Below are 26,004 nucleotides of genomic sequence, written 5' to 3'. Positions count from 1 at the left end.
TAATGTATATTTCAACAGAGTTGAATGTGTTGTTCAAACTGAGGTGATAACAACGCAACTAATCATCACACTTACTGACAACAATTTTTGGGTAACTGAGTATTCTAGAAATGTTTTTGAATGAAACTTGAAACGGTCCTATATATAAGAACACTTTTATCGAGGGAGAGCACCTTTTCGGATACAAAATTCTATGACAGTGACGAGACTATATTAATTCATTATCCAAGTTATATTCAGCAAGCAATTTTTGTTTGTATGATGGATCTCAAAAACGATTATAACGGCTTTGGTAGAATTCAGGTTATAAATATTTTACAAAAATAATCTGAACATTTAATTCTCGTAGCGAAGCACGGGTACCCTGCTAGTGTAGTAAATTCCTGTTATCAGCTAACTAGATGGTTAGAAGTATACCCAAAAATTCGATTATCACACTGTGGAAATTTTCATGGAAACAAAATTATAATGATATTATCATATAATTTTTTACAGAATATTGACTCCATGTTCTTCCATCAATAGACAAAATAATATATTGAACAAGGTGATCGATGTTGTTTTGCACTTTGGAATAATAAAATAATAAAAGGATTTCATATGTATTTCTCCCATCCCTAAACTAATTGACTGTTAGAATAACATCCCATCGATTTGAATGGTATCAGCTACAATAGTGCTTCGTGGGCGTAGACATTTACGTTCTGATTGGTGGACGTTGTATGATCCACAGATTGACTCCTGATCAACTGACGTTCGTTTTGTTCACATTAGAATCGAATCTTGATGCATTCCTTGCAATATCTTCTTCCAGGTTTTCTCTTCTGAGGAATGAGTAGTGAGGTATATATGAGTACAAACTTGAGCGCTAAGATCATGCGCATTCAACAGCTGACTATATACTGTAAGAATATAAATTTGGATATTCCTCAAAATAATAATAGGAATAGGAAATTGATGAGTCTCGAACAAGCAGCTTCATCGTTATCACCAGATAATGGTTTTGATGGAACCAGGCTATGGTTTTGAACAGCCAAATGAAAATGAAAGTATTATTGCTGTTTATTTAATAATGTAAAATATATAATAATTGAGGTTAGGTTATTTGGTACTTACTAGTCGGCGACCTAAATAATCGGTCGAGCCATATTATTTGAGAATTAGCCAGACACCTTGTGGAAAATTTATTTGCGTTTAAATAGCATTTGCTTAAACTATGATCAGAGGGTTAGTAATCAAGCATGGCATGTCAATGTAAAAGAAAAAGCGTTTTAGAAAATACAAAAATATTTGTTATATCATACGAGCATGAACAAAATGTATAAAATAAATAAAAGATTAAGGAAATGAGATGGCCATGGATACGCCATTACAATACTTATTATATATTCATTATACATGTATCGTACTGCTCCTGTACACATTGTCACGTGGTAAATTAATACCACCAAATATTTTAAAATGAACCAATGAAATATAATAGAACTATAAAATTGGAAAGAAGGTTAGACCTAGTCAAAGGATAAATCAACTCAAATCAAGTATTATTAGCGATTAGGAATAATAGCATTATCAACAATGATAAGAAAACATGTATAATTGTGATTTAATAATTATGAGAACCCATTGGTAAGATCAAAAAATTATAAAGCGGCTTACTTATTATTGGCGGATTATAAAAAATAAAATGCATGAACATTGAGGTTAGAGTTATTTGTTTACATTTTGAAAAGAATTAGTCGATCTTGGATAAATCGATAATTATTGGAATCAATACCGAGCGAACCAGCTGATTATTCGATCAACCCATATGACAGGTTGAATTATATAAAATTTACTCATAAAGGATATATTATGTATACTATAGGAAGTCGATGTGTAGAAATACGAACACCCATTATTTTTGTATAAATATTTATTATAATCTAAGAAAGCATGATAAATCAAGAGTATACAAAACTCATATAAAGACTGAATGTATTAACATCGCATGTTAGGATTTATTTATGAAATCAATTTAAGATAAACACTCCATACATTTGTATAAAAATTCTTTTTTATTTAATTTTTTTTCTATTATAAAGCCGAGGAAGCCCTGATTCCCAAGGCAACCAATTGTATTGAGTCTATCAAATTGAAGGCCAATCAGAGAGTAGCTTACAGAATTATTCGTGGAAGAGACAAATTTTTCTAAAAACCTCCTTCTTCTGGCTTAAGATCCCGACCTGAGAGGATGCACATGGAGTTTAGGGTTCTTTCTTCTTCCTTTTTAAAAAATTTTAAAACTATTAAGCCAAACCCTTTTTTAAATGTAAAGTATTTGTATTAAATGTCAATTATCTGTGAACTCAGTGCTGTCAAAGAGTTCGTAATTTGTAAAGATTCCCATAAAAATAGCTTTAATTCGAAAGAAACTTATAAAAATCTGGATCACGCGTTAGCCCAGCAGTGACGAAAAGGAGCCTACCTAATTAATTATTGGAAATAATTAATTCAATCCACGAGACATCTAGAACTTCAATTCAGTGAGTGATATTTCAAACGAGCTCGTTTCTTCTACGTTCAGTGGGGTAATTAATAAAAAAGCGCTATTCCAATTAATTTGAATTAAAATAAAAAGTCACCACGTGTTGAATAATATCACATAGTCCATAAGAACATTTTATAAATTTATTTAATATATGTAGGAAGCTTACTTCCACGCACGATTCGAATTCATACAAATCCCTGAGATCTCATGTTTGAATATTAATTTATTAATTATAAATTTGTTAATTGAACCAAGTATAGTATATCAAACCTATAGACCGAACAGGTTTTTATTTGCAGAATTTTGTATTGATTGGAAGTATAAGTACCAGTATTAACTATAGTATATTTATGAATTTGAAACTCATTATTGTGAGTATTAGCAAAGCCTGTGATAATTATTCAGATTTTAGAAATAGATTATTTAAGTGAATTATAGATATTTCGAATATTTTTATACACATATTTTTTATGGGAATATATTTTGTATTTTATGTCAGCATACAAATCGTAGAAATTTATTTTATCCTAGTTCATCTCGTGATATGCAGTTTGAGCTGTTTTAATATCAACAAATATTTAGCAGCACTCAAAATTATCGAATCGAGTAATATTAACTTTATTCAGAGCACTCAATGTTTATCATCCTTTGATGATATTCATTTTAACTGCCAGAACAAGTATATTAAAAAATTATATTAATAAGGTTCAAGTTATATCATATAAGGGTCCAGAGAGCTTCAAGAACTGGCGTTGTAAGTTCTAAGGAATTTTGAAAGGGTATATTGGTGAATACTTGTATTCACGACGAGCGTTTTAAGAATCAACTAGAAACAATTATAGTTGGTCCTGATTATTCTCTAGTGGTACATGGTTACTGATAATCAGTCATCAAATATTCTTTTAATTTCCTCACTGGTATTCTTCAAGAACTTCACAGAAGCAGCGGTAAGAATTATCAATCACTGGTCATTGAACCTTATGGTAATTACTTATATTTGGAATATTCGTGTATCTACCACTGAGCTAGAGCTGAGGTTTGAACCCAGTAATTTTGCGAGCCGGACGGCCTTAATTTTTTGTGAATTTATTCGCAAAAGAGTGAATTTAGAGACTGCTCTTATAAATATCATAAACATCGTATTATCTGTGAAGGATTTTCAATCCACAACTTCACACAATGGCACCCAACCAGTGGAGCGTGATGAAAAGCTTACCTACTCAATCTCACTATCAATGATTCATAAAATTATTGATAAAACTGAAAACTGCAAGAAGTATAATCTGAAGTTGATTCAACAAGATATATCTGATAATCTATTGTAAGTTCTGGCTAAAATAATTGAGTTGCTCTTCAAATTAAAATTTTTTCAAGCTGCATAAATACAGACAAACTGTATCACACGAGTTTGATAACATAATTCTCATAATAGAGAAAAGATTGGATGGAAATTTCCATAAAAGTCTATAGTAAAAATTTTGATTTTGATTCTTTGAATATAGACATTGTATGCTGACCAGGGTTATAGGTTATTTGAGGCATTATAATACTGTTGTTATTCAGGAGGATAAGACCCTAATTTTTGAAATTTGAAATTTGAAATTTATTTATTTCCAAAAGTACAAAACAACAAGCAGTATGCAGTAAAACATGATACAATATGATATAATAATGTATAATAAATGTTTTCAACATTTTAAACTAAAAATCAATACACTTCGGAAACAATATAGTACCCGCAAAGAAAAAACTGAGCGCGGATACGAGTTGCTTTTTTATCGTACAGCAGTGTGATTTTAGACGTATGATTTTGGATGTGGAGATGAAACTGCAGAAAAAAACAGATGAAAGTCAAGTGAAACAAAACAAGAAAAAAAAAAGACTAACGGAGATTTCAAAAACTCTATACACGCGATTTGACAATAGACAAACACACACAAGTGGGCTCACCAAGTGGGCTCATAAGCCTTTATCCAGTCGTGAAATTCACCAGCCTTATGTTTATCACAGCTAATTTTAATAATATTATCAGGAACTGTTTGTAAGATTTTATTTACTCTAAAATTTAATTGACGCCTACAAATTTCTAGGTCAATTCTGTCCTGTTCAACTGTCTGATTTCTGAGATTATATGGAGTTTCACGAATAGTAATTTCAATATTTTTCCTTTTTACATGTTGAATTAAACTCTTAATGTATAATTCTTTTAATTGCAAAACATCAAATGTTATGAACAATTCAGCACTCGGGAAACGTCTTTGTTTTCCAAGAGCCGCTCTTATTATATACTTCTGCACAAGAATAACCCATTTATGTAACAGTTTGCCGCACCACCCCAAGCCAGTAATCCATACTGCAAGATGGACTGAACATATGCAGTATATAGCAATTTTGCAATACTCTTATTGTTTATTAAACTGATTCTATGGAATCTGTAAATCAAGTATTTCAACTTCTTACATTTATCATCAATGTGATAGTTCCATCTTAGATGTGCATCAATTATAACTCCAAGGTATTTAGCATGGTCAGTTTCTCCCAGCAATGGACACCGGCACGGGGTAGATGTGGACGAAACACAGGATGAGGCATGTATTTGTAGGTTTATATTTGTGGGTTGAGTACTGATGTTTGGTGAAAAGGTTATGAAATTACTTTTTTTATAGTTAAGTGTCAAGGTGTTATTATCTAACCAGGATTTGATAACCTTCAGTCCCTCCACTGCTAGGTCATTCACCTCCTTCCATGACCCACCTGTAAAAGTTACTGTGGTATCATCTGCAAATGAAATTAGAGTTCTCTCTTCATTGCTGAACCTGAGTAGATCATTGACATAGATGAGAAATAATATTGGGGAAAGTACAGTTCCCTGTGGTACTCCATAATCTGTTAAGCTAATTTGATGAGATTTATTTCCAACAGTAATGACCTGTGCTCTGTTTTTTAGATAATTTTCAAATAATTGCAATTGTCTGTCTCGAATTCCTATATTTTCTAGCTTTTTCAACAATTTTCTATGTGGTATTGTGTCGAATGCTTTGGACAAGTCTAGGAATACAGTGAGTGTTTTTTTTCTATTAACAAAATTATCCGTTACTATTGATATTAAATGTGATATGGCGTCCTGAGTGTTTTTACCAGCCTGAAAGCCATATTGATTTTTATGGAGTATTTTAAATTTTTCCAAATAGCTTATTATTCTTTTTTTTATTATCTTCTCCATAATCTTTGATAAATTGGAAAGCAGGCTTATGGGTCGATAGTTTGAAGGGTCATTCATATTTCCAGCCTTATGAAGTGGAACAACTCTTGCAATCTTGAACTCCTTTGGAAAGTGCCCATGCTCGAAACATTCATTAATAATGAAAGCCAGAGGTTTTGCTATGTATTCGGATATCTTTTTCAAACATACACTACTAATTCCATCAATGCCAGGTGAGGAGTCACTTTTCAACGAGTTTATAGTGTTTATTATTTCCTGTTCATTTGTGGGGAACCAGAACAAACAATTTGGAAGATTGGGAACACAATGATCAGTTGTATTATCTATAATTATATTTTCTTGTAATTTTTCAGCATATGTTTTGCCGACTTCAGAAAAATATTTATTTAATGTTATAGGTTCAATTTTAATATCAGAATTTTTTTTCTTTGTATCCAGTAATTCATTTATACAATTCCAGAGTTTTCTACTGTTGGATTTATTTTCTGTTATCTTATTTTTAAAGTAATTTTGTTTTGCTTCTTTTATTAGATTTCTTAAAACATTCCTATACCTATTGTATTCCATTTTCAGTTCAAGATTGAAAGGCTGTCTTGCCACGTTTTTAGACATTTTATCTCTCTTCCTTATACAGTTAACCAAACCAATGCTAATCCAGTTCTTTAGTGGTTTCAGTTTATGCTTTAGATTGACTTTAGTTTTTGAATTTGTTATATGGTTATTAAGTTTGTCAATAAATTTACCAGTCAAACTCTCTATGTCTGTGTAGTTTACTATATCATTCCATGTTTCGGTTTTTAAATCATCATTAAGTTTTCTATAATTTATTTTTTCAAAACATTATTCTCATTTGGTTCACAAATGCGGCCCCTGAATCCCAAACAGAGGGATGTTCCAAAATGATCAGTGATATCAATCTTCAATATCGCCCCCAAAACCTCCTCTGATTCGGATGATTCATTCTTATAGAACATGTGATCCAGACATGATATTGAATTATTCTGTACTCTTGTGGGTTTATTTATATATGACTGAAAACCGTTTAAGTGTAGAAGGCTGCAATATTCATTAACTAGATTTGTGTTGAGATTTATGTTGATATTTATGTCACCGACCAAAACAATGAACCACAGTTATGCACCGAACCTGTGTACCAGCAAGCAACCCCCCCACAACATACCCGATTGGAACAGCCACCACCTAAGCATCGTTGGATCCACCCGCGGCACACTAGGTTCAAGGAGCCAACCGCTACCAAGGCAAGCCGAAAGTGTGATCAGCAGGACGACGTCGGAGTGAACCCTAGAGTCCAACACCGGAAGGCCCACCGGAGAAAACAACAAAGAAGGCCCCGGAAGAGAGGTTACCGCCCGCATGCCAAATTCAAGCACTGCAAAAAGGACGTTAAGAAACAAAGCAACCAGGAAAAGAAGGCAACATACAGAGAGGAATACCGGCACCAGGATGAGATGAATAATTGGACCAACATGCACCCGAAGCACACGCGGTTCAAGCAAGCAGCTTACCGTCGTGATTGCAATTACGGAATAAAGAAAAGAACATGCTCAAAAACAAGGAAAAAGTAATAACAGATACGGGTTTAGAAAATGATAAAGGAAGAAATTATTATAGGAAGCTATTGGAAGATGGAATATGTGCATTAAAATTTAAAGAAGGAATGAATTGTTCATTGAAGGAAAGAACATCTGTGTATTGTTCACCAAGAGGTTATGTTACAAGCTTAACAATTATGCTGATTCATTTTGTTATGATTATTAGTACGACTATGATGTCAGGTAAAAATTATGTTGCAAATATAATAATGGATGGTAAAACGTGTGAACTAAAATCGAAAGGAATAGTACATTGTTTATTGAAAAGGGAATTATACGATTGTTGTTTATGGAAGGGTTATGTTGGAAGAAATACAATAAATACATTGATTTATTTCGTGAATATTATTATTATTATGGCTGTGATAGCAATTAAAGAAAATATTATTAAAGTACTGATGAATGAGTGCGTGATATATGCTAAGAGAATCAATTCAAAAATTTTCAAAACCAATTTGAAACCCAGAAAAGTTGAGGATAGACAAAGCAAATATTCTAAATTATCCAAGATAAGAGAGCTGATGGAGAATCGGTCGTCAGAGCCGCCAAACAATTCACAGGATCAAAGCCCAATATTTCTAATCTCAAACCGCATTATCGAGACACTAAGCGATAAGGATATAAATAATAATATTTTGATGAAACGTCATTGGCCTACCTGACAAGATATACGTACCAGACGAACGCCAACAATATACTTAATTAGCAGACGAGTATCCACTTCGAATAACAACACCTGAAAATAAAGAAATAAAAAATTTAGAAACCACCCTTTAATATCATCCTCACTAATGAAGCAAGAGAATAAATAACTTCTAATGTTAAAAGCCAACTTACCGTTGTATAGCAGGAAGAGACATCAAGATGGCGACAAGTGATGAACCGAAGCCAATGGAAACCAGCTGTCCACTACGAAAACCAGAGTAGTCAATGCCTATTAAATCATCCAAGCTGATACCCCGAATAAAAAGATCAAGTGTCATATAAATGTGAATTGCATGTAGAGATATTATAAAAATATATATTATTATTTATGTATAAACTAATTGAGAAAATCACTAAAATTATCCGCCAAATGATCAAACTGCATAGTTACCACCAAAAGCATTAAGCCAAAGTCTCAATGTATTAGATGAATAAGAAGTTCTTGTTGATAAAACCTACCAAAGATTATCCTTAAAAATATCCATTATATGAAAGCAAAGCCCAAATTCTGCAAGAGAATGAAATGAAAATGTACAAGTCACTGTTCTATGTTGAGGGAGAAAAAAAATATTATATTTTGCAAGTCAGAGAATTACCAGTTTGTTAGGTTGGCAATGATTTTGCACTAACGTTCAAATGTGCTTCGAGCCTGAGGGCGGAGCGTGGATTATAAAAAGGTTTATATTGTGTATGGAGGAGGAGATAGTTTTATTTGTGTATTGTGTGTAGAAGGAGATTGGCCGATGTAAGGTGTATGTATTTGAATTGAATTTATTTATTGTTGTATATGTTGTTGAATTGGGATTATGGATATTTTGAAATTAGGTACATGGAATGTTAGAGGTCTATCAAACAAAGATGATGAATTAAATAATATATTAAAACAACAAAAGGTGGATATAGCTGTAATCACGGAGACCAAGAGGAAGTTACAGGGTACGAAAGATTTGCAGGACTACTGGATGGTGTATAAAGGAGTTCCACAGAATCGAAGAGCAAGTGCAGGAGTAGCGATCATGGTGAGCAGCAAGTGGAAAAACTGTATTGGACTATACTTGCATAAATGAAAGAATAATATCGATAAGGCTCAAAATTGAAAGAGGCCATCTAACTGTCATTGGCATCTATGCGCCTGATGAAGGGAAGAAAGAAGAGACCGAATCATTCTATGATAGCCTCCAAAGGATTTTAAAAAAAAATAAACAAAACAGATCATGTTGCAATAGTTGGGGATTTCAATGCACGAGTGGGCAACATTCCTATTCCAGACGTTGTGGGTTCTTGTGGAGAGACAATTATAAACCACAATGGACAAGAACTGAGACAATTTGTCACATTCAATGCTCTTAAAATAACAAATACATTTTTCAAGAAAAAGGACATTCATAAGTACACTTGGAATGCAAGAGGCTTGAGATCAATAATTGATTATGTTATTGTCAATGATAAGATGAAGAGCTTAGTACAGGACGTCAGGGTATTTAGGGGATGTGATATTTACAGCGATCATTATCTCGTAATTAGTAAAGTTTTGATATTAAAGAAATGGAGGACTGTCAGGAAATGCAAAATACAAAAGGAAGAGGTATTCAAGATAAACCTTTTACAGGATGAGAGCATACGCGGTTTATATCAGCAACGCTTACAAGAACACCTCATGCTAATTCCAACGGCAGAAGACATTGAAACGGAGTGGCTCAATATAAAATTTTGCATGCAGAAAGCTGCTACTGAAGCACTTGGGAAGAAGATAATGAGAAGAGGTAGAAGTCAATTGCGAATTTGGAATCCCGACATAGAAGAAGCTATTCATGAAAAGCAGAAATCATATCTCATTTGGTTGCAGAAGAAAACTCCACAAGCAAGGATAGAGTACATGAGACAACGTAATTTTGCAAAACAAGTTGTCAAGCAGGCTCAACAGGACTCATGGGACAGGTTTGTTAATGTTATTGAGACAGATATACATGGCAGGCAGCAATGTGCGTATAAGATCATGAGATCAATGAATAAGGTTGAGCGAGACAATGCTCCTTTAAACATTATATCGGATGAGGAATGGCTACATCACTACAAGGCGCTATGGTACGATGAAAATAGTCAAACAAATTATGATGCCGAGGCCGACCCAGTCATCAATAAGTCAGTGGACCCAATTACAACTGAGGAATTGCAGTATGCCTTAAGAAGCATAAAAAACAGGAAGGCTGCTGGATTAGATGGATTAAACGGAGAGCTCTTTAAATATGGAGGCTTGTTCTTTGAATTACGATTTCTACACCTGTTGAATGAATGCTGGAGGAAGTATTGTATCCCAGAAGAGTGGAGGAAAGCAGAGGTTATTTCTCTTTTCAAAAAAGGAAGTCGGAATGACTGTAAAAACTATAGAGGAATTAGCCTTCTGAATGTGGGATATAAAATTTATTCCAAAATAATCAACTGCCGTGTAAAAACAATAGCTGAAGCAATTCTGAATGAGGAGCAAAATGGATTCAGGAAAGGAAGATCTTGCTCAGACAATGTTTTTGCAGTGAAGAGAATCATTGAGAAAAGGCGTGAATATATTTGGAAACGCATATGGCTTTTATCGACTTTGAGAAAGCGTTCGATAGAGTTGATCGGATTCGGCTTTGGGAGATTCTGTGGAAGAGAGGATATCCAAGGCACCTGGTTAATATTGTCAAAACCTTATACCGCGATACAAAGATAATTATAAATACAGGTAAGAATAGACTAAGAGAAATTAATGTTAATCAAGGAGTTAGACAAGGGTGTAGTTTATCGCCCACTTTATTCAACATTTACATTGACGACATTTTCAGAGAATGGAAATACAGAGTAGATTTAGGTATTAAATTAAGTGAAGACGTTTACCTGAACGCACTATTGTTCGCGGATGACCTTTGGATAATACAAGAAAATGAAGATAGCCTCCAAAAGTCAGTCCATGTACTAAATGAAATAAGCAAGGGTTATAATTTCAGGATTTCTCAAAGTAAGACAAAAATTATGGCATTCACTGGCAAGTATCCCACACGATCAAAGATAGTTATTGATAACAAAGTATTAGAGCAAGTGTCACAATACTGCTATCTTGGTTGTGATATCAGTTTCAAAGATGATTTAGATGTTGAAAGGAAAATCGGAAAATTCCAATCGATATGTGGTAACATCAGCAGAACTTTAGGGAAGAAAGCGAGGAAAGAAACTATAATGAAGTTCTACAGAGTGATGGCTGCCCCTGTTCTCCTGTATGGAAGTGAATCATGGATCACCACGAAATCACAGGAGAGCAGGCTGCAGGCAGCAGAAATGAGATTCCTACGCAGAACGAAGGGCTGTGACAGACGAGACCACATAAGAAATGAAGAAATAAGAAGAGAATTGGGTGCCTTCAACATGAATGAAAAAGTTGTATGTCATCGAAACGAGTGGAGGGAACATATTATAAGAATGCCAACGGAAAGAATTCCTTTAAAAATTTTAAATTACCATCCGATAGGAAAAAGAGACATTGGTAGACCTCGGAAAAGATGGCAATAGAGGAAATCAAATAAGAATATAGGAAAAGCTGATAAAGAAATTCAAAATTAATAACATTTTATACTTGTATAAGCTATAAATTTTAGATATAATATATTCCTCAAAAACATTTAGTTTTTTTGTAGAATGCTGTTGTGAGTCGGAACAGGCAAAAGCCTAATCCATGAAGGCAAGAAGAAGAAGAAGAAGATGTTGTTGAATTGTTAGGAGGTAGAATTCTCAGTAGATTTATTAACAGACTTTGTAACATGTATGATTTCTGATCCAAAACCAACTGGATCATAGAATTATATTATATTCTCGAATTGTCGTTTTAAATCAGAAATCAGAGGGGCGTATTGTGTCACGTGGTAAATTAATACCACCAAATATTTTAAAATGAACCCAATGAAATATAATAGAACTATAAAATTGGAAAGAAGGTTAGACCTAGTCAAAGGATAAATCAACTCAAATCAAGTATTATTAGCGATTAGGAATAATAGCATTATCAACAATGATAAGAAAACATGTATAATTGTGATTTAATAATTATGAGAACCCATTGGTAAGATCAAAAAATTATAAAGCGGCTTACTTATTATTGGCGGATTATAAAAAATAAAATGCATGAACATTGAGGTTAGAGTTATTTGTTTACATTTTGAAAAGAATTAGTCGATCTTGGATAAATCGATAATTATTGGAATCAATACCGAGCGAACCAGCTGATTATTCGATCAACCCATATGACAGGTTGAATTATATAAAATTTACTCATAAAGGATATATGTATACTATAGGAAGTCGATGTGTAGAAATACGAACACCCATTATTTTTGTATAAATATTTATTATAATCTAAGAAAGCATGATAAATCAAGAGTATACAAAACTCATATAAAGACTGAATGTATTAACATCGCATGTTAGGATTTATTCATGAAATCAATTTAAGATAAACACTCCATACATTTGTATAAAAATTCTTTTTTATTTAATTTTTTTTCTATTATAAAGCCGAGGAAGCCCTGATTCCCAAGGCAACCAATTGTATTGAGTCTATCAAATTGAAGGCCAATCAGAGAGTAGCTTACAGAATTATTCGTGGAAGAGACAAATTTTTCTAAAAACCTCCTTCTTCTGGCTTAAGATCCCGACCTGAGAGGATGCACATGGAGTTTAGGGTTCTTTCTTCTTCCTTTTTAAAAAATTTTAAAACTATTAAGCCAAAAGTATTTGTATTAATGTCAATTATCTGTGAACTCAGTGCTGTCAAAGAGTTCGTAATTTGTAAAGATTCCCATAAAAATAGCTTTAATTCGAAAGAAACTTATAAAAATCTGGATCACGCGTTAGCCCAGCAGTGACGAAAAGGAGCCTACCTAATTAATTATTGGAAATAATTAATTCAATCCACGAGACATCTAGAACTTCAATTCAGTGAGTGATATTTCAAACGAGCTCGTTTCTTCTACGTTCAGTGGGGTAATTAATAAAAAAGCGCTATTCCAATTAATTTGAATTAAAATAAAAAGTCACCACGTGTTGAATAATATCACATAGTCCATAAGAACATTTATAAATTTATTTAATATATGTAGGAAGCTTACTTCCACGCACGATTCGAATTCATACAAATCCCTGAGATCTCATGTTTGAATATTAATTATTAATTATAAATTTGTTAATTGAACCAAATTTATAATGATATTATCATATAATTTTTTACAGAATATTGACTCCATGTTCTTCCATCAATAGACAAAATAATATATTGAACAAGGGGATCGATGTTGTTTTGCACTTTGGAATAATAAAATAATAAAAGGATTTCATATATGTATTCTTCCCATACCTAAACTAATTGACTTTTAGAATAACATCCCATCGATTTGAATGGTATCAGCTACAATAGTGCTTCGTGGGCGTAGACATTTACGTTCTGATTGGTGGACGTTGTATGATCCACAGATTGACTCCTGATCAACTGACGTTCGTTTTGTTCACATTAGAATCGAATCTTGATGCATTCCTTGCAATATCTTCTTCCAGGTTTTCTCTTCTGAGGAATGAGTAGTGAGGTATATATGAGTACAAACTTGAGCGCTAAGATCATGTGCATTCAACAGCTGACTATATACTGTAAGAATATAAATTTGGATATTCCTCAAAATAATAATAGGAATAGGAAATTGATGAGTCTCGAGCAAGCAGCTTCATCGTTATCACCAGATAATGGTTTTGATGGAACCAGGCTATGGTTTTGAACAGCCAAATGAAAATGAAAGTATTATTGCTGTTTATTTAATAATGTAAAATATATAATAATTGAGGTTAGGTTCTTTGGTACTTACTAGTCGGCGACCTAAATAATCGGTCGAGCCATATAATTTGAGAATTAGCCAGACACCTTGTGGAAAATTTAGTTGCGTTTAAATAGCATTCGCTTAAACTATGATCAGAGGGTTAGTAATCAAGCATGGCATGTCAATGTAAAAGAAAAAGCGTTTTAGAAAATACAAAAATATTTGTTATATCATACGAGCATGAACAAAATGTATAAAATAAATAAAAGATTAAGGAAATGGGATGGCCATGGATACGCCATTACAATACTTATTATATATTCATTATACATGTATCGTACTGCTCCTGTACACATACAGGAGATATATTAATCAGCTGGTGAAAGTGAAATGCACGTGCTCGTGGCGCTCAAGTCTGTACGCAGCTTCATAAATCGCTCTAGATTGCAGATTCTAGTTAAACCAACTAATCATTTTTGTTACCAAATGACATAATGTACGATATCAATAATGGAATCCTCTTCAAAACGGAGAATGCAGTTGTATAATACTGACTATATCAAAGACCGCGGTCCATTCATAACACTAATATGTTATGAGGATGATAGTCAATTATTCATTCTCCCAATATTGTAGCAGCCCCACACATTCCTAAATCAACTCTTCATTCATAATTGATCAATCGTTGATAAATTCCTGGTAGTAGTTTATCAAAAAGAACTCAATCAATGTTGTACGAAACCTTCAGTTCGTATCGACATGTTATTATTAATTCATTAAGATCACTGCATAACAAATAACTAACTATTCAATCTTTAATGTATGCACTTATATGGTGCTAGCTCGAAGCAGTGGTTGGATAACGGTATGAGACCAAATCATGAATGAAGCCCAGAACAGATTAAAATATTTATTTATTGGAAACGTCTCTCTTCATTCAATGTATTGAATTCATCATCTTGGACATGGATCATGACGAACATTATAATTGACTATTGGTCGAGTGATGAATTTGAGTGGGATTGGAAAAGTTGTGGATACCTAGGAAATGTTTCGAGGTTAAAGTTATACTGAGCCAATTGAAACTGTGGACAATGGATAACTCTGATATTTAGAGTGTTCTCAATCGATTCTCATAGAACTACCATAAATATATCCACGTCCAGATGAAGTTAATAACCGATGGACGATTCTAGACAAACCCTTGACAATTCAATTTGAATTGATTCATTACTCAATAGAAACTGTATAATTGCATGAATAAATCCACAAATGTATGCAATAAATTCCCTTGTAGGTAGTCTATTTTCATATAAATTGAATGTCTCCTGTCAATTTTCAAGCATTTTTTGACACTGATGCTAGCCTGCAATGATTATCACAAATGTAAAGCTTATCACAAAATTCAGTTGAGCTCAAAAATATTCAGATGATCCCATCCATCCGTTCATAATTTTGGCACGAGATGAAAATATTACTCACAAACAAATTTGTCGGAGTTAATTAGGAAATTCTTTCTCACCCACACAAGGCCGGCTAATCAGTGAATATATTAGCTTCGCTCCATTTCCTATAAACCTTTTATCACTACAGTGAGACTCACTTCAAATTAACAGCGTTTCTCATATGTATTATCAATGCTTCCCTTTCAACCAATGCTGTCAGTAGCCTAAGCAGAGTTGCACCAGTATTGTTGGCTCGCTTCCGATGTGAGCAGGGGATTTTCGTCCGTAATTCAGTTGGTAAGAGCAGTTCGTAAGAGCGAGATTCGCGTGAATAGTGTGTCTCTGAGGGTTGCACCGATTGCACTTCACTTGATAATAAAACTCACAATCAATCCAACTAGCCTCACTCCCCTGTGAGGAGGGGGTGACTGTTATCCACAAATCTGGAAATCCTCTGAGAGAAGCAGTTAACCTCAAATCTAGAAAATAGCAGTGTTGTTCATTAGCCCCCAGTGTGGAGTAATTATTTCCAGTGCTATTCCATTCCAGTTGATAGATAAATCGATGATTTATTAACTACTATCCATGAATCAGTAGTTGTAAAGACATCGAATAATATATCTGCTAAGTAGGCATTAATATTATTGGATTGTTAGAATTATGTATTTGCGGAGGATATAGTTATTACTATCAGTGGCTTTTCATTAGTACTGAGCAGCTTCCATCAGTATATTATCATATTAATCTATTCCCGCTGTATTATGAACTGAAATCAGTCACTTTAGTTCAATTAATTGTAATAAATTAACATGATCCTTATAATGTTATCTACGAGTGGATTTATATTGATTGTTCCATTGATTACACTCGGACAACTGCGACTTTGTAAGAGCTTGAAATGGGATTATTTGATTGAGTAAAGATTTAGAATGAGTTAATTTTTTTCTCCAAAATAGGAAGAAATAACTATGAATGATCTGATAACAGGCTAAATCGATGATTGAGAATAGAAAATACATTCTATTCACCTGCGCTAGTATAATAAATTATGAAATGAATATACGAGTATATAATAGGTATCAAACGTATTAGCACATCAATTCATACCCGATTAGAAACAATAGACTCGAAAGTAAAATATTCAAGAGCATATTATACTGGCAACGATACTAATCGTCGTGAATAACAATAATAATACAATCATTATATTTTTATGATGAATACAAATCATTATTATAGTACACATTTCTTCTCAAAGTAAAAAGGTTTTAATAATTTTTTCTTTTGATAGCTTAAAAATCTGGTGTGACGCACTCACACAACTTTCCTTGCCGTTATGAAAATTGATCACCTGACGCTAGTGTTCACGCGCACCTCAAGTCTATTCCAAGATCTGAACCAGCTGATGACAGGACAATAACGCTGGAGACACACGAGGTCTGCTATCTCTTCATAGTGAATGATTCAATGGAATCAACCGTTTGCAATTGTATAATCACATTTTCTCGAATTCCGAGCTTATTTTCAATTTTAGGTGAAAATGTTACTCAACATTAATTGTAGAGATTTTCTTGTTCAATCTTTCGACTTGAAATTTTTTGTTTAAATTGTATCTGAATCCTGATAATTGGGAATCTAAAATCGAACTTTGCATGGACGGGGCCAAGCTCCTGGATTTTTTACAGATATGGGACTGGTGGCAGTTGATAGAGCTTATCAATGACTATATTAGGTATAAATTTGATCAAAATCGTTGAAGCCGTTTTTAATGTTTTTTGGACTCAGGGAACTTGAAACGTATAGAAATTTGGAAATTTGGGTACCTTAATTTCTTTCGGAAAGCAATAATTTCCTTACCTAAGGCAAGTAAAAAACATGTGTGAAGTTGAGTTTTGTTTCAAGTTGAGCTGGTACTCATGATATCTCCATAATAAACTACCGGAATACGCGATTGTCATCCCTTGATCTCTCTTCGTGTGAGGTAATGAATTTTATTCGCAAAAATATTCAAATTAGAAAGAACGAGTCTAAATGCAAATGTGGCAAGCCCGGCGATTCTGGTCATCCTCATTGAAATGAAAATTCACTTCTTTTCATAAGCAAATTCTATGTTTTTCCCAAGTTGGCAAGATATAATCCATTGCATAAGTAGTTACGCATACTTTAATGAGAAAGTAATAATTACAATTCTGTATTTCTCATTCTCAACTCTATTTCAAATGAAATACGTACTTGTCATAATTCTTCTACAAAACCTAACTTTGATTTTGATATTATTTGGAACTAGAGCTACTCTGAGATCTTAGCTGGATCAGGTAATTATTTTCTATACTAATTGGCTATATTATCCCTATCGATTTATTACTCATTAATTATCAATCTATTCTCATCATATCACATGAATTGTTTCTCATGAACTTTTGATATGTTTCTCATAACTGTAAGTAGTTTGAATGCTCCGCCCTCTCTGGGCATGACTTGTCTCGGCCAAACAGACTAGATAGGTTGACCCACTTGACTTGAATTGCCAGATACACACACATCGATTTTTGGACGTATGATTTTTTGTCATCCTTATGAATTCAAATTGATTGAACGGAACTTGACAAACATAATATGTTTGACATCATGTGTTTATTCTGAAAGAATTTATAAAAACATCGTACGTCCGTCCAGAAATCGATGTGTGTGTAACTGGCTATATAGATCTCACTTCGCCTGATCAATTAATCGCATGCAGGATTGAGTCATTGTGCTCCAGCTCACAGTCGATTTGTGATTTGTAATGATAAACTAGTGAGCACTATGGGCTGAAGAACTCGCTCATGGACAATTCTATTCTACTTATAAAACTGCAACTTCTCCTTATTAAATCTGCAACTTGTAATGAATCCTATTATAAGCGAGCAATTTCTGTATTCCTGTTTATATTTTTATATTTCTTTATCTGGTTATTTTAATATTTTTATATCTGGCTATTTTTATGTTTCTATATCTGGTTATTTATGTTCAACGAATCTCGAAAACGGCTCTTACGATTTTCACGAAATTTGGAACATAGTATGTTTATGATATGAAAATTTGAAACACTATGTCTCATCTCTGGAAAAACTAGCTGAAGGACATTAGAAGGATAATTCATCCTTGGAAGAACAGATGATAATTTCGTCGTGTGTATATAACAGAAGATGCTTGTGCCTGTGTGGGAGATCAGCTGTGTAATCATTCAATCAGCTTACCGTATCTCGCGAGAAATATTATCTAGAAATTTTATCAAAATAATCTGATTTGTTGACATCACATGATTTATCACTCTAAATTAGAGTATATCATAATATTCAAAGTTAATCATTATTTTACAGTTTCAAGTGATTAGTAAGTGTTTTTTTGTTATTCAATTTGGATCGTAAACAATCTAAATTAGAACTTTTCTGTTTTCAAATATTTTTACTGAAAATTGGACCTGGATTCAAGTGTATGAAACAACCTACTTTTAGGACCATTTATAGTGTATGAATCAAAATTCGGGAGAGAAACAGTTTTTGGCTATGCCTGTTTGTCCTTCCCCAATTATTTTGCAGAATTGTGTTCTGTTTATCAATAAATAAATAACGAGCGAAGCTCGGTGCCCCGATATTTATATGTGAATCGAAATAGCTTCATAGTTCACTCCATTCCAGAATGAAAATGCAGTCAATAATTTAAAATCAAAATTCAATACAGACAGCTGGAATCATTGTCGGCGCATTAGGGACAGACAGTATGTGTGATAATCAGATGTTATAATTCTAAATCAAAGGTAGGAGCTCGCTACGCTCGTCCACATAGCAACAATACTCCCAATTCAACCAATCCTGACAGTTTGAAGTGTAACTCACTATAGTCATGAATAAATGAGGTGTGAGGATACATGTCACGTAGTCCGTGACTCCCCTTCATTGACCACATTCCATTAAAGCACCTCAGTTGCTGCGAATATTAACAGCATTAGCACAGATAGGAGACTTCACACAGCAACAGTTAATTGTGTGTGCCTTGATATGAGTGCACACATATGACGACAGGGACAATAAATTAGGGCTACTAGATGTCACTGGTGGCTGGGGTGTTTCAGTCCCCAAGATAAGGGAAGGATATGCTAATGGCTTTCAACGCTGGACCATGCTGTAGTAAATGTTACAAATAACTGGTACTATTTGTAACTAAAAGTGCGTACAGATATACGCGCCGCGAACATGATCAATTCACTTTTAATCAGCTGATGCCAAGCTTTTTATATCTGTATCTTACCGTTTATGTAAAAATACAAATATAGTCAGCTGACTAAAAGTGAATTGCTCATGTTCGCGGAGCGTATATCTTTACGCACCTTAATACACTGATACTATGTGATCAGTGTATCAAAGAATAGGACCATCATGGTGAAAAACTCTGTACTAAAATGATATACACATCAATCTATGATGTACCGTAGATGAGTTCCAACATGAATAAAATGCTACAGAGAATCAATAAGCTATGCTACAGCTATGAACAATAAAACAGCTATAGGATCAATGAACGAGGATTAATATATTCCTCAATCCATTATACTTGTGATCATAGAAAATCTGCAACGTCATTTTGAAGAATTAAGTAGTTCAAATCCAATACACACAATAACTGGAAGTAATCAGTGTTCCTAGACATGTTACTGCCAGGTAACAGGTCCAATAACTGTTATTTATACACAGAAATTACAATTCAAAGCATTGCAAACTAGGGTTAGGGTGAGTTGACCAAGCACTTCGCTAACATCATAAATTCCATCAGAATTGTAATGACAAGAACTAATTTATGACACCACTCCAGCCGAAACTGACAAGTGCTTCCAGGATAATAAGCCTAAATTCATAGCCTGCACTAAGTAGCATTAGCCTTATGCATTGATTAGTATGACTGTGTCCTACAAGATTTGCATTGGTTTGAAGGCAATTAGAATTGTTGAGGTGCCCATTCTACTGGGTTTGTCATTATGATGTATAAAGCTAATAATAAGGATTCATACAAATGGTACGTCCATTCCAGATAATAATGTAATCTTAAGTTTCAGATCAACTCTGGAGAAAACCCTAATGAAATGAATGAAAATATGCCTAGTTGATTTTTTTTCAATTTGCTTGGAAATGTTCTATAACTGTAGAATATTTATTTCACGATAATATGCATTATAAATGAATTACAAATGGAATACAGGATGATTTAAGAATACACTCATTTTATACTCAAGTGGCCAAATCAGTCTATCTTAGGATAGAATCAATTTCTCAGCTTAGTAAATCAGATATACAAAGATGATAAATTTAAAAATCAAGCTTTTCGTCAAGTTAGTATGATGTTTGTTCGTGCAATAGAATGATTGAAACTTGATTAGCAATGGATTATAGCATAGTGTGCAGAAAAACTCCCTTCAACTATGTCATTTCTCAGGTATAATTTTTGTATTATAGATAATGTTCTTTCAAATCAAGATTAAGATGATTTAATGAATCCTTGAATCGCATTTTGATTTTCGCCATATTTAAATTCCATTCGTTTGAATGGTATAATATTTATAGGCCTACAATTAGTACATTATCAAAATGAATTTGAAATTCATATCAGACAATGATGAACAGTGGATAATAACAAAGACATTCGTATGAACAGAATATGAAAACAATTCATTGTTGAGTTTATGATTGAATGAATGGAAATTTAAATTATGATTACAATTCAATAACCAGTTATAACAAACGAACTCAACTATAATTAGCTTTCCATAGTTATAATCAGCCCACAGTAATCATTTCCTTGCCCTTGGAAAAATCAATTGCAGCATATCAATAAAATGCATCTCCAATGCTCATCTTCTCATCTAAACTGCATTTTTAAGATGCACCTCTCGAATGCATTCAAAGCCTTCTGAAAGTTGGAAGACGCCTTGGTGTGATTCTCTATAAACTGACAGCATTGGTAGAATGGAAAGCATTCACTTTGTTTGTAAGGAGATACTGACAGTTTAAAATAGATCTCACTACTGGCAGTATTTCGTATGGATATCACCAATGGTTCACATTTAACCAATGCTGACAGATTCAAGTGAATCTCATTCTCACTACCTCTGCTAACCACCGGTCATCTGTTTTCAAGACGGTCATAAAATTTATATCAGTTCATCTCGACTCACTAGGTTCTAGAGCAATAAATTCTGAACTACTTCTAAATTTATTGCGAATTTAGTATGCGCCAAGTGGAAATCTTTTACTGCGTTAATAAAAAAAATTGCTTCACTGATGCATTATTTTCGATAAGTACGAAGACGTAAATAGAGAATTCTGGGCAGTAGCTATAATATATCTAATATTAGTGCAGTTAGAGGAGTATAGTGGAATACTTGATATAGTATAGTGAAAATGAGTTTGGATTCTAAGCACTTGCCTCTATAAAGGTTATATATCATAACTATATAGTAACCCTGTTATAAACTATTACTATAGCCTATGGAGCCTGCAGTAGCTATAATCTCGAGATCTCAATTCTTTCTGTAGGGTTGTCAATTTCAATTGTGTGCCTGGAAGGATGGGAAGAAGGGAAATCTTGATGTAAATAAAGAAAACGTGAGAAAGAATGGAAGGATCAAAGGGATTGAATAAATATCTTGTTATTATCAGAATGTTCAGTTATTTGAAACTGTTTCTGTTCAGTTTTATTGACCTATTCAGAAGATTGCTATGATGATTGATATCAGTCCAGGCAACGAATGCTCAAAAAATGGTAAAGAAGGAGAAGTTTGGAATACAATTTCTGACCCTGCAGCTCTTTGAATGATAGTAAGTGGGTGGACATATTATCAAAAGTCCTCACTCCTACACCCTATGCTAAGGGGGTGGGGGAGGTTTCAAAGTACCATAATTATTTTGGTCTTTTGCACGTACCTCGAACAACATGCGTCTTTCGGTAATTTTCTTTCAAATACAAAATTAAAGTTTACAAATTAGCCTACAAGTTTGATTTGTAACATTCTTCCATATCCAGTATCTTCTAGTTTTCAAGGTATGAGCTCTCGAAGGTGTCACATTTTTAAGAAAAACCTTTCCGGCTCCGATTTTTATCTTTTTGGCCTTAAATTTTCAATGATCCATTGAAAAAATCCGTGCTAATCATGATCTCATAGAGCATCATATTCTCTTCAATTTCATTTATGATTTCATTATTTCACGCATCTCCCTAAAGTTTTTGCAGCCGTTATAGTGTTGAGTGTGAAATCTTCAGTTCAACAACAATCAACAATAGATCAATTGACAGGGAAACTTGGAGGGAACGATTGGAAGACAATATTTGACTTTGCGGCTTTGTTTGGACTAATTAGAAGGTGGAAATATCAAAAGTCCTCGACCCCACCCCTTGTGCTTGAGTGAGAGGGTGGTTTAAAAGTTGCGTTTTTCATTTCTGGCTTACACGCATGTATCTTGGAAACAGTGCATTTCAGCGCCATGACTAACTGAACAAAATTTATGCTAGATAAATTCCTTACAAGTTTTGATGAGTAGAGTTTGTGATATCTCCTTCAGTTTTCGAGGTATTCACTTGTCAAAGTGAGAATTCTTTGAAAAGACAGTTTTCTTCCAACTTTTTGCACTTTCAGGGCTTATTACTCACAACACTGCATCGAAAAAATAAGTACTGAACGTTGGGTTATAGAGGAGTCTATTCTCTTCAATTTGATGTATTATTTCACCATTTTATGCTCTCCATCAATTTATTGTTATAGCAGCCTTAGTGTTGAGTGTGAAATTCTCAATACAGCAACAATAAATCATTTGACAACGTTATTTGAACACAATATGTGGAAAACAATTTTTGACTCTGCAGCTCCATTGAGACTATGTTTTGAATGTATTGAGAATTATCATCTCTAACCCCTGTCCTAAAGGTGGAATACCGTTAAGTTGACACTTGTTGCTGTATTGAGAATTTCACACTCAACACTAAAACTGCTATAACAATTGGTAATTGGTATCAAGACCAAATCTTACAAAATATGAGAGATTCTATGCATTTTTGACGCCTGAATTTCATAATCTCTTGCCGAATGAGAACACGGACATAGGACAAAATAGAATTTCTGCACTTATCATTACTACAGTGACTCCTCTAAATTGAACTTCTCATTTCAAGAATAAAACGAAGCAATAAAATAATGGTGAAGCGATAAGAAGCAAGAAAATGGGAAAAGAAGAAATAAATCCAATGGAATAGATGAATGAAGCTGAAACTTCGCATCCTTTTTTCAATTTTAATACTTTGCCATCTCATTTATTCAGCTGTCGTTTCAGTTCTCAGATATCCTGCCTCATTTGATCTAATCTTTTTCTCTCAACTCCCACTTCGTTCTTTTTCTTCTTCTTCTTTTCGATCATCTTCTTTCTCTTCATCTCCCTACCACTCCAATCTCTATTCATTCATTCTATCATGTTATCATTCTTCCGCGACTCATTCTCTTTCTAATGAATTATTCTTCCAGATTCCAATCGAGAACTTAGTTTCTCTCAAGAGTCTCGAAGATGAATCATGGAATTACTGTAGTCGGTACGTGACAAATCTCACATCTCAATTTATCTTCCTGACTGAACAACGTAACTAGATAACTACGATTTGTTATACTGTTATCACTATTGACAGCGTTTTACTTAGGAAAAGGGTTTACAAAGATTGAAAGATAATTATTATGATATTTTGAAAAAAAGTTTCAAATTATACTTTAACGATGGTTTCTGTAAGTTTGTCCTGTGAATTGGAAAGATTGTATATGCTTGGCAACATCCTGAAACGGATCCTTTACTGAGTCTTCAAGATATTGGAGAAAACTAACGATAGTTGGAAATTGAACTTCACAAAAATCAAATAAAAACCAAGAAATTGACATTGTTCCTCATACAATTCATTGAAGAAACTCCTAATAAGTCGTCGAAATAGCAAGAGCTCAAAAATAAATTAAAATACTCACTTTAACAGAAGTAGTGGACGCAATTATTTTTGTGTAACCAGATTTATATTTTTTGTTTGAGAAATTATTCAACAGGTGAAATTCAATCCGTAACTGGAAATGTCATACTTCAAACGGTACTCAACACTCCAATACTGAATAATATTGCACATGACTCTACAATCAAACACTTCCAAACTGAATAATTTTAGAGATTCTATGCTATGGAGTAATTTCTAGAGCGATAAGTCAAGGATTACGGACTTACTCCTATAGAAATCCACCATTGAAACAAAATATAACTAAGTCACTGTTATACACCACTAATACTTGCCGACAATTCGATGAATCACTATTTATTTGTGAGAATGAGATTATATCAAATGAGATTGCGGAGTTTTACTTGAATTTCATCCTTGAAAACTTGTTTTTTATCTCTTATTTGCGGTTCTTCCTTGCTGAAAGTCAGTCGTCAATGTTATCAATATTCAAACTAGGCTAAACATCCGGGAATATTATTATGAATTATTACTATGTACAGAAACTTCTAGATTATAATATTATAATTTGTAATAATTACGGTATTATGAAAATTCATTTATATTCTTTTAAAGCTATTAGAGCTATAAAAAATATGAAAATGGAATTGATGAACTAGGCTAATGATGACTGATATCGAAATGGGATATGTAGAAAGCAGTGATTGTTTTGATATCAGTACGATTAGGCGCTATCGAAATTTGACAGAATGTGGCTGTGACAATGGTGGGTTCGAATCCTACAGAGCAAATACATTTTAGATGATTTTCAAAGTTGTTTTGTCATGACTCATGCAAGAGTATATATATTTATATATATACAAATTTGTAATTTAGTTACATATATAAAGGATGGATAGATATCCTATGTAGCCCACTTTTGAATTTGTTGAATAATGATTTATTCATTGAATCAATAAGGAGGATGAATCTGGGAAGCGTATAAAAAGATAACAAACACCCGTTGAAAAACTTTCTGATTGATATTCTGAAGCTCATGCTTAATTAGATATAGATATCACACTTTTTTGCTGGATGATACTTACATAAATAAATAAATAAATGAAAAAAAAATATATATAAGGCAGTCTTTATTTATTTATCTGTTTATTAATATTCATGTAAGTATCATCCAGCAAAAAAGTGTGATATCTATATCTAATTAAGCATGAGCTTCAAAATATCAATCAGAGAGTTTTTCAACGGGTGTTTGTTATCTTTTTATACGCTTCCCAGATTCATCCCCTTATTGATTCAATGAATAATCATTATTCAACAATTTCAAAAGTGGGCTACATAGGATATCTATGAATATTCATTTATTCAACAAATTCAAAAGTGATCTACATAGGATATCTATGAATAATCATTTATTCAACAAATTCAAAAGTGGGCTACATAGGATATCTATGAATATTCATTTATTCAACAAATTCAAAAGTGATCTACATAGGATATCTATGAATAATCATTTATTCAACAAATTCAAAAGTGGGCTACATAGGATATCTATGAATAATCATTTATTCAACAAATTCAAAAGTGGACCACATAGGATATCTATGAATAATCATTTATTCAACAAATTCAAAAGTGAGCTACATAGGATATC

At 33.3% G+C, this 26,004-nt stretch overlaps 1 protein-coding gene across 1 annotated transcript in view; it reads right to left on the bottom strand.

The window, feature by feature from the left end:
* Positions 1–24,711, bottom strand: part of LOC111053765 (metabotropic glutamate receptor 1-like) — a 264,669-nt gene extending 239,958 nt beyond the window's left edge. The window contains exon 1 of the mRNA XM_039431937.1: positions 24,376–24,711. The gene's annotated coding sequence lies outside the window, so the exon portion shown is untranslated. The remainder of the gene's footprint in view (positions 1–24,375) is intronic.
* Between the last annotated feature and the right edge of the window lie 1,293 nt (positions 24,712–26,004).

The sequence above is a fragment of the Nilaparvata lugens genome, chromosome 7 (assembly GCF_014356525.2).
Source record: "Nilaparvata lugens isolate BPH chromosome 7, ASM1435652v1, whole genome shotgun sequence".
Taxonomy (NCBI): Eukaryota; Metazoa; Arthropoda; class Insecta; order Hemiptera; family Delphacidae; genus Nilaparvata; species Nilaparvata lugens.
Note: the sequence above shows the minus strand (reverse complement) of the source record. Positions and strands in the feature narration are given on the sequence as shown.